The sequence below is a fragment of the Tupaia chinensis genome, unplaced genomic scaffold (genome assembly GCF_000334495.1).
Source record: "Tupaia chinensis unplaced genomic scaffold, TupChi_1.0 Scaffold148822_2, whole genome shotgun sequence".
Lineage (NCBI taxonomy): Eukaryota > Metazoa > Chordata > Mammalia > Scandentia > Tupaiidae > Tupaia > Tupaia belangeri.
The window spans coordinates 1,350,587-1,371,341 of NW_006208670.1; the positions used below are offsets into that span (position 1 = coordinate 1,350,587).

At 48.7% G+C, this 20,755-nt stretch overlaps 1 protein-coding gene across 4 annotated transcripts in view; it reads right to left on the reverse strand.

The window, feature by feature from the left end:
- Window positions 1-20,755, reverse strand: part of TBC1D5 (TBC1 domain family member 5) — a 480,733-nt gene that overhangs the window by 18,894 nt on the left and 441,084 nt on the right. The window lies entirely within an intron of this gene.

Below are 20,755 nucleotides of genomic sequence, written 5' to 3' on the forward strand. Positions count from 1 at the left end.
CTGGTGAGACGGGCCCTGACCGCGGGCCACGGCCCAGTGTGCAGGACCCCCAGGACCCCGAGGGCAGGGCAGGGCGGGGCGGGCCCTTGCCGCGCGTGTGGGTGTGGGAACACAGACTCCGAGTCTGCGGCTTTGCTCCGGGCTCCGGCAGCAACCTCAGAGCACCTGCAAGCCTCAAACCCACGCAGATGTCCACAGAAACAGCCTACGTGTGTCCTTACAAACACTGCGGAGAAGGGCGACCGCCAGGCACTGACCCTTCTTTTTCAAAGAAAAGTTTATAGGAAAGCCCAGTATCCGAGATGAAGGAGGGGTGTTCTGGTTGGAGCAGGCTGAGAGGCCGACACCGGAGGGTCAACGCTGGCCACGTGGGATCCAGCCTCACCTTGTCCATGGAGCCCAGTGTTTCACCCCTCGGCAGCTGCTTCATCCTGAAACATTCCTGACCCTTCCCTTATCACTCCGCTGTTATAAATAGACTCACTTAAGAGGCAGAAGGGTGGCTAGTCACTGATGTATTACATAATTACAGATAAAGGAAGAGCTGAGAACCAAGTTCCAAAAATCGTGGGAACCCACTTTACATTTCCGCCGCGGCTTCCCATGCTCCGCACCCCTCCTCACTAACGAAGTCTTCAGCCCTGACAGCTTTGGTCAATTATCCTCATTAAGTCGGCCCTCTACAATAAACAGATGCTTGGCTGACTGCCTTGGGTTTTACGAGACCGGGGAGTGTGGTTTGCGTGTGTAAGACACCGACGAGAACGCTCGGTACGTTTACTTGTGCACGAGTACCCTGCCTTCTGTCACAGGGAGGGGGAGGGGTGGAATGGAGTTCTGGCGCAGACACGCCCGGGTTCAAGTCTGACCTCTGCCGGGTGCTCGCTACGTACTCTTAGACAAGTTCCCTCGTCCCCTGGTCCACTGCTCCCGTCTGGTGGGACTGGTGGAAAAACGGAATGGGGGCGCATGGAGAACACAGAGGAGGTGGCCAGTTCACATCAACTGTTCTTGCTTTAAAAAAATGGAAAAATCAGGTTAAAACAGTGAAACAGATTATTATTATTATTTCCTGTAGGGCATGTGTGCTCATTCGAGAGACAGAGTAAATGAGAGAGAGGGAGAGAAAGAAATGACCCCTGGGGGTTGGCCACACCACAGTCCCTTCTCCTCCAGTCTCCTCTCAGGGTTTTGGGCACGCATGCACGCACTTACACACGCCCCGTGTGATGTTCAGGCCACTGCCTCGGGGACGTGTTCTACTCCGCTGGCCATGGAAGATCCAGTGCCTTGCCTAGCACGCCACCTGCTGGCCCTGAAAGAGGTGTTAAGTACAAGGTGTTAGGAGTCACTTGTTGGAAAACACTAGTTCCTTGTTTCAAAACCCTTCTGTGGCTTAGCCCGCAAAGATTCATTAGGACTTAAGGGCCTAGCACTGCCTCAAGTTCCGAACAGCGCATGATGTACAAAGTGAGACCCGACGGAGGGTCAGCAAGTAGGGCCGTGTGCAGACTCGGTGCGCAGCACCACGGACGGTGCTCGGTACTCGGTACCCAGCAGCCCTGCAGGGAAGGGCCAGGCCAAGAGAGCCGCTCTCTCAGGGGAGAAACACGACTACCGTCTAGCCCTTTGAAGTGGCAGTAATACGCCAGACAGTATGCTTTGCCGTCTGCCTTTGGAGACGTTTAATCCTCACATAGACCTGAGAGGCGGGTTCGAACATTACCTCCTGCAGAGAACACAGTCCACGCCTCCGGGAGCCACGGCCCCTTAGTGCACGCTGAGGTTTAGACGGCTGCTTTCCCGTGTTCAATGCACACGTTATTTCTTATGCTGGGTCACTACGTCCTTGCCGTGAACAACCCTGGACCTGTTTCCTTTCACAGAGATTCGCCAACTGTGATGCTGAGTCCTCCTCTCAAACTTTCTACTAAATTGCCCTCCTTCAAAAACACTGAGGTATGATTGACTGCGTACTGTTCTGAGGTTTGTTGAACGCTTTCAGTTTTGACGGAATAATTTGAAGAAACGTTTTTGTTTCAATTTGCGTTTTAAAAAGAGGCATGTCTGCCATGGTCCCGTGGAGCGGTGATGCCTCCTTCCAGTCCTATCTGAGAATTGCACATCCCACTTGTCTAAAGAACACGAATCATACCAAACGCTTCCACGCCCTTCTGCTAGTTCTGGGTTAAAAATAGTGTTTCTAGCAAAGGTGTAGTTTTGAGGGGCCTTGAAGGAGAAGGAAGACTTGGCTTAGAGGGGAAACTGAAGACAGCTATTATAAGAGGCAGGAGGCTGGGGCCTGTGGACAGAGGGGTGGAGGCAGGGGAGGCCAGAGGCAGGGGAGGCTGGAGGCTGGAGCCATGGACAGAGGGGTGGAGGCAGGAGAGGCAGGAGGCCAGGACCGTGGACAGAGGGGTGGAGGCAGGAGAGGCAGGAGGTCAGGGCCATGGACAAAGGGGTGGAGGCAAGAGAGGCAGGAGGCCAGGGCCGTGGACAGAGGGGTGGAGGCAGGGGTGTGACCTGGGCACAGTCCCCGTCACTGAGGTGAGCCAGGGCAGCGGAAGGTGAGGTCTGGCAGAAAGGCCTCCCTGCCCTCCCCTGGCCCTCACGGCGTTTCACTGCAGGTGACTCTGTTCTGGGGTCGGGGCCTGACAGGTGGCCGGCCGTGGCTGCTGCAGCAGGGTCTCTGTCCTGGCCGTGTCCACGCCCCAGAGGCAGAGCGGGGCAGGAGAGGCACGGGAAGGAGGCGTGCTGGCTGCTCAGACACGGGAACCTGCGGCGACACGACGGCAGGCAGCAGGAACTGCCAGATCTAGCAGCCAGAGACAGGAAGGACGCCCAGGCTGTCTGGAGCAGATGGGTGAGCAAGAAGTGGGAAGGGAAGGAAGCGGGAAGTGTCGAGGAGAGAAAGTGGGAAGGCCACGGATGTTCGGAGGAAGCTGTGGTGTACACACGGGCAAAACACACGCGGGTGTGAGCGAGACCCGGGCCAGAGCATATGGCAGCCGCAGAGCGGGACGCCGCCAGGGAAGGCGGACGGGGACAGAGGAGACTTGAGGAGTGCAGAAATAAGCGGTGTGGGTGCGAGAGCAGCGGAGCGGCTGGGGGCTGGCTGGGACAGCGGGCGCCAGCCCGCGAGCCCGCGTAGACCAGGCCTGACAGGCAGCGGGCACCCTGACCCGGTGGCGAAGCCCGTTTCCTGTCGTGAAGTGCAACAGTAATAGTCCCCACCTCGCACTGTTGGAGGACTGAGCTACACGAGATTTTCCAGGTGAAGTGCTTTGCACAGTGCTCCACACCAAACATCCCGTAAAGGTCCATTTTGCTGTCTCTAGCTTATTAAAACAGCCCTCGAAAGTTCTGCCAAGGAATTACAGACGCGTGCGAAAACATAAACACAAGCCCCAGGCCCTTCCTCACACAGCCTGCACATGCACACACGCCCCACACAGATCCTCAACGTTGACTGCTCAGTGACTCACACACACACACACACACACGCCCCACACGGATCCTACACGTCAAATGCTAAGTGACTCACACACACGCACACACATGCCACACATGGATCATCAGCGTTGAATGCTCAGTGACACACACACACACGCAAACACGCCCCACACGGATCCTACACGTCAAATGCTAAGTGACTCACACACACGCACACACATGCCACACATGGATCATCAGCGTTGAATGCTCAGTGACACACACACACACGCAAACACGCCCCACACGGATCCTACACGTCAAATGCTAAGTGACTCACACACACGCACACACATGCCACACATGGATCATCAGCGTTGAATGCTCAGTGACACACACACACACGCAAACACGCCCCACACGGATCCTACACGTCAAATGCTAAGTGACTCACACACACGCACACACATGCCACACATGGATCATCAGCGTTGAATGCTCAGTGACACACACACACACGCAAACACGCCCCACACGGATCCTACACGTCAAATGCTAAGTGACTCACACACACGCACACACATGCCACACATGGATCATCAGCGTTGAATGCTCAGTGACACACACACACACGCGCACACACCACACACGGATCCTACACGTCGAATGCTCAGTGACACACACACACACGCGCACACACGCCCCACACGGATCCTACACGTCAAATGCTAAGTGACTCACACACACACACACACACACGCCCCACACGGATCCTACACGTCGAATGCTCAGTGACTCACACACACGCACGCACACACGCCCCACACGGATCCTACACATCGAATGCTCAGTGACTCACATAGCGTCTGGTTCACTCATAAGCAGAGTATTGCTATGTGATCTTTAAAATGATCTTGTAGAGGCCAGTGGGTGGCATGATGGTTAAAGCACTGGATCCCACACGGCCAACTGTGTGGTTTGACTCCTGGCCCCGGTGGCTTGAACAACACTCTGTGCCAGTGAGCACACCCCCACATCCTGAGCGAGATGGGGAGAAGGGATGGTGGTGTGGTCCTATCCCTGGATGGGCTTCTCCCTCTCTTGTCTGTCCGGCAGACACATGTGCCTTATGGCAAAAACAAAAATAAAAAATAAAAACACAGAAACAAACGGAAAACGAAAAAAAAAAATCTTGTAGGAGAACATTAACAAGAGCATATCGTATGCGAGTTGGAAAATCATGACAAAGCAGTAGGTGAGGAATAGTTTTGATTCTTGAAAAAAAAAGATAGGCATACAAAGACACTGGAAAGATATTCATCAATGAGCTTACGTCAGATAGTCTTCGCCTTTTTTCTAATTTTCCTACAATGAAACGGTGTTTTTGTAATAAAATTGAATTATTATGCACACAATGGAGAAAAAAATAAGGAAAAAAACAGATAAAAAAGTGATTACCAAGGAAAAAAAAAGGTGTTAAATATTTCAAAATGGACAAAACTGATTCCAAATCAAACTCAGAACAACACTCCGCATTTTAAACAAATCTGTACTCTAAATAACGTTCAATAGTAAAAAATACTTCAGTGACGTAACCTGCAAAAAAAGTAAATAATTACAATAACGTGTCCAAAATGCAAGCCCTGGGCAGAACTTTGAGGGTAAAGGGCTTCTTTGTACACTATGACAGCAGGAACATCAGTGGATGCTCTCTGTGGGTTATCCAGACACAGAAACAGTGGAAGGGAAAGTGAGAAGTCACCCCCAAGGGGGTGGCCACACTGCAATCCCTTCTCCTCCATTCCCCTTCTGGGATTTCAGACACGTCTGCACATGTATCCGGTGTGATTTTTAAGCTGCCAGGTCCAGGACTCGAACCACAATTGGCCGTGGGAGTCCAGTGCCTTAACCACCATATCACCTGGTGGCCCTAAGAACTTCTTAAAGATACTTAAACAAACAAATACTTCCTAAATTCTCCAGTACATAAAGGTTCCCATTTTCAGACGGGATATAAATAAATAAGCTGAATTTAAGTGAAAATAGACTTTAGGAATCGTGAACTGAAATCCAGAGCTGGAGGTGTTGAATTTCTGCCATCAAGTCATATCGTGTCAGAGCTGGACGGTCTAGAGATCATGTGTTTGCACGCTTATTATTATTATTTTGTACAGATAAAGACACTTTCATACGGCTGGGCGGCTGGCCACAGTGGAGCGTGCACGCTTTGTTTCCTGGCCACTGAAGTACCAGGTGTCCCCCCGTGGTGGTGACACTATCGGGGCATGAAGCAGGGTCCCGAGACAGTGCAGGTCACAGCAGCCACTGAGGTCCCCTGTGCGGTCCTGCGAGAATGCTGACGTCCCTTCTTGCCTATCCTCGCCACAGTAAGGGCACCAAAACCCAGACTTGACAGGATTTTGTGGTTTCTTTCAGCAAGTTGGATAAAGACGACTACATTAAAGAATGCCACCTCCTTCATAATTTACATACCCTTAAAAGTGGGAGGGCGAGGTGAGGCAGGAGGTTGACTCTGCTCTGCTTCGGGTGGTCCTAATGGAGAGAGGCCACGCCAGCCTCCCCTGCAGCAGCCCGAGAGCTGAGGGGGGCCTGAGGCCGACGCAGGGAGAAGCCTTGTGCTCCACGCAGGCCGGCACTTTCTCCACCAGCTCTACCAAACCGCGCCTTGACCGACAGACAGTGTGTTCCTGGAGCGGACCAGTTACAGGTCACCTCCACGTTCTCTGCACTGGCTCACAGATGCCAGAATTCCAAAGCCATCCCTCTCTCTTTCTTGTAGCTGGAGGTGCCTGTACTCACCCACCACAGGGAGAGGCAGACAGCACTCCCCATGGGGCGTGGGCACGCCACAATCCCTTCTCCTCCACTTCTCATCTTGTCAGGAATTCGGGGCTGCATGGACACGCATCTGGCATGTTTTACAAGCTACAAGATTCCAACTGCAGGTGGCCACATGGGATCTGGCTCCATCAGTAACCAGGCCAGGGGACTGGCCCCCAAAACTCTTTTAGAAGTCAGGAAGTGGCCAAGCTGAAATAATTCAGATCATGTGCTTGATGTATGGGTGGGAAATATAGGGTGTGGATTATAAATACTTAAAAACAGAACACAGGGGTCAGCATGTGGCATGGAGGTTAAGGAGCTAGATTTCCACATGGCTGACCACATGGTTGACCACAGTTCTGGTCCCAGACCTGGTAGTTTGGACATGGATGCATGACAAAATCCCAAGAGGAGAGTGGAGAAGGGATTGCAATATGGCCATCCCCTCTCGGGGTGATTTCTCTCTGTCTCTGTTTCTCTCCGGTGAGCCACAGGCCCTAGGGGAAAAACCTAAAGAAACAAAAACAATTAAATTGGAACATGTGAAGTTTATAAAATTAAGAGACAGCTGTTTTGTCATTTGTGTTCAGCTGCCTCTCAGAGTTTTTGAGGGAGTAAACATCTTACTGTTTTACACTTGGCCAGAGATTTGCACATGGTAGGCCAGAAATTCCCCATTCTCCAGTCAAGACTAGGGACTCTTTGTTGTTGTTGTTGTAGTGGCTGGAGTGAATTTCAGCTTCTCTATGCCTCCGCTGTCTCATCTGTAAACTGGGAGGTAGTTACAGCAGTGACCTCATAGTGCCCCTTGAGATGAAATGCTTAGAACAAAGGACACTCATGGGGAGCGATCTAGGACCGTCACCGCCCAGCCAACCTTTACGAGAACGTTTCCATTCTAGGATGTATCTGAAGCTGCCCTTATATGAAGAAAATCTCATTCCGGATTCAGTAATCAATGAATTGTTTTTTGAGAGATTTTTGCAATAGGGCTCATGTATACACTGGGGAGACAGAGACAAAAAGTGAGATATCACCCCCCAAGAGGGATGGCCACAGCACAATCCCTTCTTCCCCATTCTCCTTTTGTGATATTGGAAACACATGCACGTGTGCCCAACATGAGTTTAAGTCACCAGGTCCAGGACTTGAACTGCATTTGACCACGTGGGAGTCCAGCACCTTAACCACTGTGCCACCTGCTGGCCCTGGTAATCAATGAGTCTTAGACCAATGCTTTGAACATTCATCCATTCATTGAGCAAAGGTGCACGCACTCCCCAGAGGGAGGAAAACCAGCACCTTGGACGGGGTGTGGTCACACTGCGGCTCCTCCTCCACTTGTCCATCCTGCTGGGATCTGGGGCAGGCATGCACACGCACATGCTGGCAAGCTGTTCTAGCCTCCAGGGCTGGGATTCAGACTGCGTCAGCCATGTGGGTCCACCCCCTCCCATCTTTAATATGCACAAAAACTACCTGGGGCTCTGCTCTTGTTAAAGTGCAGAGACTGATGTAGCAGGCCCGGGGCGGGGCTGGGGTTCTGCATTTCTAACCAGCTCCCAGGGGTACTGTGCAGCCCGTCCACGGGCCATGGTTTGAATGGCCAAGTTTAGATGACCTATCTCATGCCCTCCTACTTACTTCTGAATACAGCTCCCAAGCCTTCTGGAGAGGTTGTGAAACACTTTACTATCTTTCTGCTCAAAGGCATTTTTAACAGATGGCTGCACGGTTAGATACATATTTGGTAATAGTCCAAAAGACCTCTTTTCAACATGGAGTAGGCTGCAGGGAGGGGAGAAGCAGGGTGGCAGACAAGCTTCCAGGATGGCTTCCCAACCTCCTTAAATTAGTTCTGTACAGAATGGCTCCAGTTTTGTATTTAGGGCTAATTCTCAGACCATTAGCTATCAGTTTACCCCACTGTAAACAAACACTATGAACTGCTCATTAAAAAACACGAGTGAAGTTGAAGCGAATGCTGCTGGATTACATGCTCTCTTCCATAACCTTCGATGAACTGAGACTACGTGTGAGGACCAGAGAGGGAAGGACGCTTTTCAGATATAAACGCAACGCAGAGAGAATGGTGGAGCACATTCACAATGCTGCTATTTAAGTTCCTTCTGATTCTCTGGAGATATCTTAATGAAAGTCATAGTAAGTAACATTTGTTAAGAAACTTTTGCCTTTAGAGACATGCTTTTACACATATTGTCATTTCAACATCGTGAGCTATTTTAATCTAATTTTTCCTTTCTAGAAGTTGGTTACAAAAACAATACATAGAACAAACAGAAAAGATTAGTGCCGGAAAACAGAATCCTGCGCTGTGAATTCTACCGTAAACTTAGTTAAGTCTGCAGTCCTGGAATAAGTGTAGTACCATTAACATAAAATCTTCAACGAAGACCAACCTCACACAGGCAGACCAAAGGAGGAGTGAAATCTCGCTCGCATAGTTCAAGCCGTACTGTTTCTACAAACGCTGTAACTGCTCTTTCTAATAACGAATTATACCATACGGTGTGTCTGTGTAACTTCTTAGCCCCGGGAAGATTCAAAAGGTAGAAAAGCATTAAGCCTACTGGTCCAGGCAGCTGGCTGTCTTCGGAACAGTTTAACTGGGGAGAAAGGTCTCTCCGAGAAGGGCCTGTGCACAGGAGTCTAAGTGGAGCCTGTGGGAAAATACCTCCATCTTGAGGAGTCCAGGCCATCATCTCCATGTGGCACCTTTACAATGGGCTGGCAGAAGAGTCATGACGCATTTTTGCAGAGAAAAAATACGTCATGACTCTGACATCCGAATAATTACGCAACCCGACTGATCTTTTTTTTTTTTTGGAGAGGTTTTTGCTATAGGGCGCATGCACAGGCCAGAGAGACAGAGAGAGACAGAGAGACAGAAAGCGAGAAATCACCCCCTGGGGGGATGGCCACACCGCAATCCCTTCTCCTCCATTCTCCTCTCAGGATCTTGGGCACACATACACACGCGCCTGGCGTGAGTTTAAGCTGCCGGGTCCGGGACTTGAACCGCGGTCGACTACGTGGGAGTCCAGCGACATAGCCATTACGCTAACTGCTGGTCCCCCCGACCGATCTTTTGTATCTCCTCTCAGGAGCTTGGGCACACATACACACGCGCCTGGCGTGAGTTTAAGCTGCCGGGTCCGGGACTTGAACCGCGGTCGACTACGTGGGAGTCCAGCGACATAGCCATTACGCTAACTGCTGGTCCCCCCGACCGATCTTTTGTAATCCGGTGACACCTCTCCTCCAGCAAGCCAATCAGTATGGGTGTTTCTGTTTAATGAGGGTCCCCCTCTCTCCACGTACACTCAGCCCAACTGAGGAACCCACCAGCCGCACAGGGGCCTCGGGCTGAGCTGCTCAGAGGGCTGCTGGCGGGCCAAACCACCTGCAGTTCTCCCAGTGTGGGTGCCTGTACAATGCCTGACCCACATTCAAGGACTCCGGCCAAGGCTGCTTTCCAGCGACGAAGCTAACCGACCCGTAGAAAGAGACGCACACACACGTAACACCCTCCTCTGAGCTAAATGGCCCATCTGTCCCAGCGGAGACAGACAAAAAACCACCCTGCAGTTAATGTGAGCTGCGGACCAAGCATGCTTTAACTTAGAAGTGGTAAAGCACCCCAAGTGTGAGAACAGCTTTGATGGTTCTCTTTTTAATATAAACTGTACCGATTCTGAGACTTTGGGAAAGAAAAAGAAGGTTGAGGAGCAGAGAATTCCCTAAATGACCTGGTTTATTCGGCTGCCTCTGACGTTTGGATCTTTATCCCTTAAACTTGTCTGCAGATAAATGTTAGTACCATCGGGTGGTGCCATGCCAATTCCATTCCTATTTCCGTCGATGTCATTTCCAGAAGTCTTGCTCTTGATATCTTACGGAATGTGGCTCTTCCTATCGTGATTAACAGACGGGAGTTGTATGTGGACGGCTGAGGACGGCCTGGAGTGAAGACTTGGTGTCGATGTCCACTGGAAGCTGAGAGGGGCGCCGTTTCATCTGTGCGTCCTCCTTCGGCTTTGGACCACGTGGCAATGACTTTCTGTGGATGCTGGGTAAGTTACTGACATGACCACATTTTCCAGTTCCTCACTTGTTGCGGAACCCTTGAGACATCTAAAGGGACCCATGGGAAGATTTGGGTAAATGCTGCCAACTGCCCTACATTTGGGTCAGCCTTCAGGAATGAGAAGGTGGTGGTGACCACGGAGTCGGAGTGGCACCTGCAGGCGATCCCCAACGCTGGCCCGAAAGGCCCCTTTTACTGCAGGGACAATGTGCATTTGGACTTTGTTTAATGAGACCAAGCCATCTTTCAGAGCTCATCCCAGAGGGGAAATAAGAAAACTTAAAAACACAACAGTAGGGAATATCAGCAGTGGGAAAAAAAGTTAGGAAATAAGATCGTGAAAGCCAGGAATGAAAGTCTCCTGACTAAATGGGGGCGCAGGGAGGGGAGAGGAAGAAGCTGCTCCTTTCATGACAGCTTCTGAAGTCAAGCTCTTTTCTTTATCCTCTCTCTCTCGGTTTAAATATGGTTCCTAACATTTTAGGATCCACGTCAAGCCAGCTTGTTCTTGGCTTATGACAGACCTCGTGTTCTGAGTTACTGCCCCTGCAGTTTCTAACCAAGGTACCTCTGAAAACTAACATCTTGACTGGAAGCAGCAAGGCTGTGGACAGAACTTTACGCAAACACCCAAACCACGCTGTTAATATAAACGGCGACAACCCCGAGGGGGACGTGGCTAAGTGAAGAGGGCGCTCCGGAACTTGATTAAATTAACTCCGAGCGATCCCTCTAATCCAGGCTTTAAAAATCCTTCAGGCACACTGTACAGTCGGGGTGGAGAAGGGCTGTGGTTGGTCTTTTCCACGTACTTTTAAAAACCGCTGGTGAGGACGGTATTTCAGAAGCAGATAGCCCACCGAGGCCAAGCCACACACGCTAACCTAATCTAATGCAGCACGTGACAGAGCTAATCAGATGCATTTGTAATGACAGAGACGCTGATTACGCGGTTAATGCGCCAGGAGCAGAGACTGCGTAAACTATTACTCTTCTTGGAATTAGCCTTCTGGTCAATTGAATGTTGCCTTTCTCCTCCTTACAGCGTGTCCATCCTGTAACTGCTGTTGTGCTTTTCCTGAGGCTGCCTATACTGTCTATCGTACCATCCGTGCCCCCAAATAGGAAATTCACTAAGTTCTCCAACAATGGCAGTTCCCTCTTTACTAACCTGGGGCCTTCACTAACCTAAAATACGCCTTTCATTTAATTAGGAAGAGCCACCTCCTCTCAGTGGGAAGCTATTATTAAGCAGATGTAGCCTCCAGACCTGGAGGGGCGGGAGTGTAGGCTCATCCCCCCCATCCTCCCACTTTCCAGGGGAGACATTCCTGGTGCTTACAGCCTGCAATACGTCCAGGTGAATGAATTCCCGACATGGGGGCAGAAATCTCATGGGGAAAGGAGAATGAGAGGAAGTTCTGGGAAAGTCTCCAAGCCAGGGCTGGCATGGGGCGTGGACTCCCACACGGCTGACCGTGGTTTGAGTCTCAGACCTGGTGGCTTGCTTTCTCCCTTTCTCTTTCTGGTCAAATTTAAAAAAAAACAATAATGATAAATAAAATTAAAGAATTCTAAAAAAACCAATGGAGTGCCCGATCCTCTGACTGACCCTGGGTAGCTCTAGCTCTGCCGCCTGAGAGGCTCCTTATCCTTCAGGGGCGAGGCGAAGGCTAGCAGCAGCCTGACCGATGACTCCCCGCCAACAAGCCTAGAAGTCTCCCGACAGGAGCGAAGCCACTCATTTTGGAATGAAAGCTTCCTGGAAAAGGCAACATGGGTGTGCTGCAGAGTACAGAATGAGACGCCAGGAAACAAGCTAGGGGGCAGGGGACACTGCGGAGCAGAGGGCAGCGATGGCACCGGGGAGGGGACAGTCTTCCAGCCCGCACTCTGGCCTCTGGCCACGGCTGGCTCGGTCTGCACAGGACAACTCCAAGCCTCATTTCCTTCTCCCCATGCACGTGGGCTCTGGAGGGCACAAACAGCTGGTCCCACGGCAGTGTGGCACTGCGAGAATAAATAAATGTCAAGTTTCAAGAAAGGTCATTGGAAGGAAGCAAATGCCATCGATGACACATTTCATTTACCATGATTCAAATCCACAGGAATTTCAGGCCAGGGACAGTAACTGTTTCTAACTGCTCCCCTGGAGCTCCCCCGGGCCACTGCCTATGCCTGGGGCCGCGGTCAGCAGGGGTCCAATCTGGCCGCTCTGCATTTTATGGAGAGGATGGAGGTGGAGACAGAGGGTGGCATGGAAGAAGGCCCAGCATGAGGGAGGGCTGTCTCCTCGGCCCCAGGGGCTCTGTCCTGGCTGACCCAGGAGGACGTCCAGTCACAGGGCAGCACTCGCCCTCCCTGTGTCTTCTTTCACAGTATAAACATAAAGATGTTAAAAGCTGCCCCCGCAGTGTGTTTACAAAAGCTACATTAAAATGTCATCCGATCAACTCTCAAAAACAGCTCTGTACAGGCTGGTCCCTTTGCGGTCACAGTTCTTTGCGATGGAATTCCATGATTCGGGTGAGGCAGGGCTAGAGGAAGGACAGGGCCCACAGAGGCCTGCAGTGTCCCTCCCGACCTCCAGCTGAGCTGATGGTTCTGAGCATGGTCCGTGCAATTCTGAGCGACCGAGGGTCATCCTTCAAACGCCTGCGTTCACGCGGCCTTCAGCATTTCTATCACGAGATTTAAAAGGACCTAGAAAAACTGCCCAGGTCTGCAGAGTCTCACTTTATAGTCACTCATTTCAATGCACTAACTATACTACTAAAAGGGAATTATTTATTTATTTATTCATTTATTTATTTATTGGAGAGGGCTTTGCTATAGGGTGTGTGTGCTTGCCAGAAAGACAGAGAGACAGAAAGCGAGAAATCACCCCCCCACAGTCAACTACGTGGGAGCCCAGAGACACAGCCATTACGCCAACTGCTGGTCCCGGGAACGTATTTTAGGTGGGGCTGTATTTTATTCTATTATCATTAACGCTACTGATGAAATAATCAGAGATGACAAATACATACTTAGAGATGGGAAATTCCTATAATCAGATTAATTCTACAGCTTTCCAGTTCATCCAAAAGCCCATAAACCAATGTTTTATGATCAATACTTTCTACATAGTATGTATTCCCAGAAGGTACACATCCTTGCCTGAAAAGAAACTTAGTTAACTAGGGAAATTCTGGCCTTCTGGGGGGCCACTCGGCTCAATTTCTCTTCCACCCGCCAATCTCACTCACGCTGTCGGACAGTGAACCACCAACACGACAGATGTCAACGGAACTCGTTCTCTTCAAATGGAATGTTTCAGGGAAGGCTAAGAAAAACCGTCCTGGCAATTTCCATGATGGGAATAATTCTCCTACAAACCGTTGCCTGGCCCATCTGATCCCTGCTCTTGGCACTGCCAAGCCAGTCCACAAAGACATGGGTCTCTCTGAACCTTTCCCCTACCAGAGATAGGGTTAGGAGCGGGCGTGAGATTCCACCCTGGTGAACGAGACAGGAAGGTGTGTGTGCTCACCAGAGAGACAGAGACACAGAAAGCAAGAAATCTCTCCCCAGAGGGGATGGCCATGCCATAACCCCTTCTCCTTCATTCTCCTCTCGGGATTTTGGGCACACATGCATACATGCCCCAAGTGTTTCAAACCTCCCGGTCCGGAATTCACACTACAGCTGTTGCGGGAGTCCAGCGATATAGCTGTTACACCCTCTGCTGGTCCCAGTGTCTTAAATTCTAATTCACAGAACACAGCCTGAAGGAGATTAAACGATGTTCAAGCTATGCTTTCTGAAGCGTCTGATTTTAAATTTGTTTCATTCATCTGGCAGTTTCTGTTATTGTGTCATGTTAAATAACAGATCAATGAATAGTACAAAAAATCAATTCTACTAGTGCACCATGGTCTGCGTTTGGACGACCAAAGTATTGGGCTGTCAGGAAAGTCATGATGCACTTTGCACAGAAACCACGTCACGTCACGACCTTCCCAACAAGCCGACACTAGGCCGACTACAGACAGGCACGGCGGAGCGCCGGCGTGTGCTGGGAGTCTCCCGCGATGGGTGCTCGGCTCTGAATCCGACTTTATGCAGAGCCTTCTGGCAGAACGAGTTTCTGACTTCCTGTGGTTTAGAGAGGATGCTAAGCCATGGATACTTCTAGATCTCTGGAGACTTACATAATTCTTCTGAAGCATGGCACAATGTGTGAGTACTTCATCAGAAATGAAGAAAAGAATAGGTTTCGAGAGCTGGTACGCTTAAATATTAGAACTTATTCGCACGGACAAATCGATTTTCCAGTCTGTCTTACACTTAGTATGGCCCTATCCTCTCCTCTTAGCCAAAGCTTTCTTGGAAAACGATTTGGCCAACAGGCATGAAAGAAGATGGCCGCGCTGCAAGGACAAACTGAATCACGGCAGAGGAGTGACCCACTGAAATGGATTCCCAGAAGACTACGAGACGCAATTCAAATGATATGAAATAAAGCACAAAAACTAAAAGTATCCAAATTTGTGATTTTCTCCTTAAGATAAAGCAATCACAGCTCACTAAAAACCTAGGTCTGAGTTAGGTGAGCCCTAAAGTTCTTCCGGAAGTCTGACTCCGTGAATAAATTCTCATCCTCAGAAGAACAGTACTACTACTGGTTATGAACAGTACTACTACTGGTTAAGAACAGTACTACTACTGGTTATGAACAGTACTACTACTGGTTATGAACAGTACTACTACTGGTTAAGAACAGTACTACTACTGGTTAAGAACAGTACTACTACTGGTTATGAACAGTACTACTACTGGTTAAGAACAGTACTACTACTGGTTATGAACAGTACTACTACTGGTTAAGAACAGTACTACTACTGGTTATGAACAGTACTACTACTGGTTATGAACAGTACTACTACTGGTTATGAACAGTACTACTACTGGTTATGAACAGTACTACTACTGGTTAAGAACAGTACTACTACTGGTTAAGAACAGTACTACTACTGGTTATGAACAGTACTACTACTGGTTATGAACAGTACTACTACTGGTTAAGAACAGTACTACTACTGGTTATGGAGAGAGGCCAGCTTTCAACTTTCTACTGGCGTGCTCACGTTTCAGGAAAGAACTCCTACATTGTCGGGAAAGACACGACCGATTTTTCTATGGAAAATGTGTCAAGACTTTTTGATGGCCCAGTACAATGGCTTTCGTAAACATCATGATCTACCAAACACCAACGGCTTACTCTGTCACCTCCTCAGGGACCTGGCTTCATTTTGCTCTTGTATTACGTGGCCAAATCGAGGCATTAACGATAATAAATGTGGTGAGTCTTCATCTACAGAAGACGGCCTGTGGATTATGGAGAGGCTTCAGACGGTGCATTAAAAGGCAGTACGAAGACAAAACGGGTTGATGACACACTGTCTGGACAGTGCTTGGCCGGAATGTGTCAAACCGATGGCTTTTAAAAGGCGTGTTCCAAAACACCGTGACAAACAGATTTCACGTTCTGGCTGATTCTTTGGTTTTATGTCTGTTTCCGACTGTGGTTTTGTTTTTATTCAACCACGGACCCTGGACAACTGTAAAAGCTCAACCGCGTCTCGGAATGGGAACCACATAGTTCTCAGGCACAACGAACTCAACACAAAGACGGTTTGCTTCAATTTCTTCCACTTGCTTGTGTGAGCAACTGACGATGGCGACTTTAACGAGAAGCTGTTTTCAACTTTTTGGAGGTTGTGGAAGAGCCCTGTGTCATGGCTAACTGGGCTGGAAGTGAAAGCCACGCGGACCCAGGATGGCAGGTGCTCGGTCACAGACACGGTGTCGCTGGGACCACCACGTGGCACTAGACAGCTCCCACCCGGGACGATCCGCCCCGTGGGCCTGGCGTTTTCTGGCTGTGCAGTTAGGCGGGGCAACCACCAGTCCCAGAAGCTTCAGTGAGAAGCTTGTTCCTCACTCCCACTTCCTGTCCACCGTGGTTGGCAGGAAGGCCCGACCCACTGGGCCAGGGAGAGAGCTGTGAATGGCTGGGGGGGCAGTGCCTGTGTGCTATTTCACTCAGACTCACGGGACAGAATGAAGTGGCTGACAGATCCTGGGGGACAAGGAGGTTCTGTCCTCTTGAACTCCCAGAATGGAGAGGACTGACGGTGTATTGCTGACAACCCACTATTTCATAAAACGAATAAAATGCTACTGTTACTTGGAAAACTGTGAGCCTTCTCTTTAAAATGACTGCCTGCTTCCTTCTCGCAAGTTAGAACACCATTCAACTTTGGACGACGGCTCGCGTCTGCCTCTGGGTGGACACCAGGCTCCGTAGGGAGTTGGACGGACTCTGCTTCCATTTCCTTCAGCTCCTCGGGCTCGAGTATTAGCACCATCACCGTCTCACGAGGGAAGTAGCCGACTGGTGCTGTGGACTAACCCATGTGCCACCAAAATACGACGGAATGCAAGTGGAAATGTCCCACGTGCCTTCTCGTTCCTTGTCCCCTCACTGCCCTTCTCCAGTCCTGCATTCGGGCGGGCAGGCCTCTCTCCATGCCAGTACATCCCACTGTGCTTGAACTTCTAGTTATCATTATTACTGTTTAGAGGTTTCTGCCTTAGGGTGCATACACTCGCTGGAGAGAGAGACACAGACACGGTGAGAGGGAAAGTGAAAAATCACCCCCTACAACACCGAGGGGGGATGGCACACCACAATTCCCTTCTCCTCCATTCTCCTCCAGAGAGAATGGAGGAAGCAAGCCCCCGGTCTGAGTTTCAAGCCACCAGGTCTGGGACTTGAACCATGGCTGGCCACTGGGAATGCAGCAATGTAATCTCTATGTCATTTGCTGGTCCCTCAAGTTACTGTTTTTAGTTGAAGTAATAAAACTAACACTTGGAAAGTGTTCTACGAGACTTGTTACGAAAACCAGTGTCCACAAGCCCATCCTCGACTTCACGTTCCCCAGAAGCAGCCATTTTCAATTCTTTCACCTATTTTGTTTTGTTTTGTTTTCTACGTTCGTATCTAACTTATTTGCTACCTCTTAATTTTTAAAAAGAATTATTTCATTTAACTTTATTTTTTTTTTATCTTAATTTGACAAGAGAGGGACAGACTGAGGGTGGGGGGCAATGAGAAAGTAAGCTGCTAGGTCCAGGACTCGAACTGCCGTTGGTCATGTGGGAGTCCAGTCCCCTTAACCACCATGCCACCTCTTAATTTTTCTAGAGGGCATTATTCAGTGATTTTTCACTATGAACAATGTAGAATTCAGCCAGCCCTGCGGCACACTGGTTAGGTGCTGCACAGCAAAAGCTGATTGGGGTTCGAATCCTGAAGCCGGTGGCTTAACACTGGGAATGTGCTCACATGTGCCCAATATCCTAATGGGATGGAGGAATGAAGGGAAAAGGAGGTGGTGTGGTCAGGCCCTGCTGGGGTGTGGGGAGCTTTCTTGTGGCCTCCCCCTTTCCTCCTCCCTTTCCTCCCTCTTTCTAAAGCACGCATAAGCTATGACAGTACTCCCTACTACCTCCCGTCCCCAGGCAAGTGTGTCATTCCCAAATCGCTCCAAGGGTGGGGAATGATGTTGATTTGATTAACAGTCAATAGGCTTCTACTGTAATGTCTTTTTAAATTCTAGTCACAGTTCAGTTTTAATTTTATCATAACTTTATTTTCCTACATACACTTTGTTTTTCTTTGGGGTTACCAATTGTCCTTTTAATTATTACTGGTTTAGCTATAGAGTTAGCACTAATTCGGATCCACTATTGTGTAAGTCTCCCAGTTCATTAAAATATACATTTTTCCAATTTCATCTTTCTGAAGACATCTTTCTGGAATCTTCTAACCTGCTCCAATCTAGGCTGGTTGCTATTCTCTGGGTTTGCAAAATAGCTGTGCTATATTTTTAGACTCCCATATTATCGTTCTGGGGAATCTTTTTTCTCTTGGTTTGTAGCCTTTATTTCCTTGTTTTCATGTATTTGTTTTCCCTGGTTTACGCCTCATTTTTTGGTGGGGCACATTCTCCAGTGGGTTCTGAAAATAAGTGCCTAGGAATAAACTTTCTGAATTGTTGATGTCTGAAAGCCGCTTTATTCAACCCTCATACTTAATTAGTAATTTAGCTGAGGGCTGCATTCAGGTTGGAAGTAACTTTATTTCCCATAGCTGAAGGTATTACTCCATTTTCTTGCTTTTGGTGTTGATACTGAAAAGTCTGTAGCTATTATGATTCCGGATCCTTTGTTGGCAATTTTTCTTTTCTACCAACTCTGTAAGTTCACAAAATATTTTGTTACTACACCCATGAATTGTGTCACTGATGCATTTAAGTACAGGTTTGATTTTACTTGTGTGAGACATTCTGCAGACTTTCAATCAAGAGTCAGATCTTTTATCAGTGGAAAAATTTCTTGAATTGCATTTTTTTTTTTTTGGAGAGGTTTTCGCTATAGGGCACGTGCGCTCGCCAGACAGACAGAGAGAGACATAGAGACAGAAAGCGAGAAATCACCCCCCAGGGGGGATGGTCACGCCGCAATCCCTTCTCCTCCATTCTCCTCTCGGGATCCTGGGCACACACGCACACGCGCCCGGCGTGAGTTTTAAGTCACCGGGTCCAGGATGCGAACCGCGGTCGACTACGTGGGAGTCCAGCGACATAGCCATTACGCTAACTGCTGGTTCCCATGAACTGCATTTTTGATTACTTCCTTTATTTTCTCTGTTCTTTCTGGAACTTCTGTTGTTTAGATTTCGAAACTCCTGGATCAGGTCTCTAATTTTCTTATATTTTTCTCTCTTTAATTTCTCTCTTATATTTTCTGGAGATAGTTCTTCAACTTCATCTTCCAACTATTCTACTGCATTTTATAATTAAGATATCATATTTTAATCTCTAAGAGCTCTTTGTTTTCGCCTGCATGAATTCTATCGTTTTTCTGATGTTGCCTGTACTTCATAGCATGGCTTCCTCCCACCTGAGTTCTTCCGTTTGAATTTGTCTTTCACTATCAGATAGTCTCTTCAAAGCCTGGTGGTCCTCGGCTGCCCTGATCGGACAAAACAGTGTCAACTAAAAAGTTAAAAGAAATAATGGTAGGTTCTGCCATAAGACGAACCACCTGTTTCCTTGAAGAACCCAAAGTAAAGGTCCGTATGTTTGTGGTGTGTGTGTGTGTGTGTGTGTGTGTGTGTGTGTGCGTGTGTGTGCGTACGCATGCATTTTTTGCCTAGTGATAATTCGTCCATCCACCTACCTGGGAGGTTAGACTGGTATTCCAGGAAGAAAGTGGGGAGGCCCAGGAGTGTCACCTTTAGCAGGTAAGTGTACTCCCCATCCCTTCCCAGCAGAGCAGTCTCAGAGTAGAATGTGTCTGATCTCTCAGTCTCGAGACATTTCATTTCACATTGTCGGAGAATTCAACTTCTAGACTTCCGCTAGAGTGAGGGGAGAAGACTAATTCATGGAGAAACGTCTGGCAGGTTCTCGCATCTCTTGTGCTACCTTTGTTCTCATTTACTGTTCCAGAGATTCTGGAGGGCTTTACGAGGTAAATAAAGTGGCCCCTGGGTTTGAACCTACTGCTGACTTGGGGTTCAGCCTTCGCAGGCTTCTTGGTTACTATATGCCACCTGCTTTGCAAAAACAGTATTTGGTTGCTTTTGCCTTCTCTGTTTTCTTATTCTTTGAGGGATTATGTAACTACTCTTTTTGTTCTTACAGTAGAGTTTTAGGAGGAGGCAGAGTGAAATCCTTACAAAAAAAGTGTTATATTTACACAAAAGTTCCATTTAGCTCCTCTTCTTTTCTTTTCTTTCTTTTTTTTTTTTTTGAGAGACTTTTGCGATAGGGCACATGCACTTGCCAGAGAGAACGAGAGATAGAAAGTGAGAAATCAACCCCTAGAGGGGATGGCCATGCTGCAATCCCTTCTCCATCATTCTCCTCTCAGGATTTTGGGCATGCCTGCACATGCTCCTGGTGTGAGATTTAAGCTGCCGGGTTCAGGACTCGAACTGTGGTTGACTATGTGGGAGTCCAGACATGCAATCATTAAGACATCTGCTGGCCCCCCATTCTGCTCTTCTATAATCTACAGAATCACAATTCCTACAAATTAAAAGAGCCCCTAAGAGAACAAAATATATTCCGTAATTTGCCAAGGAGGTGTTTGAGACATGCAGAGGCTGAGTCTCTTGCCCAAGGACAAAAGGTCATATACATAGAGCTCCTGACCTGATCTATTTTTGGCAAGCCTTGAATAATTATACATCAAAGGTTTATTTGCGCTTTTTTTTTTCTAATTTAAGACCATTTCAGCTGCAGCTAGCTC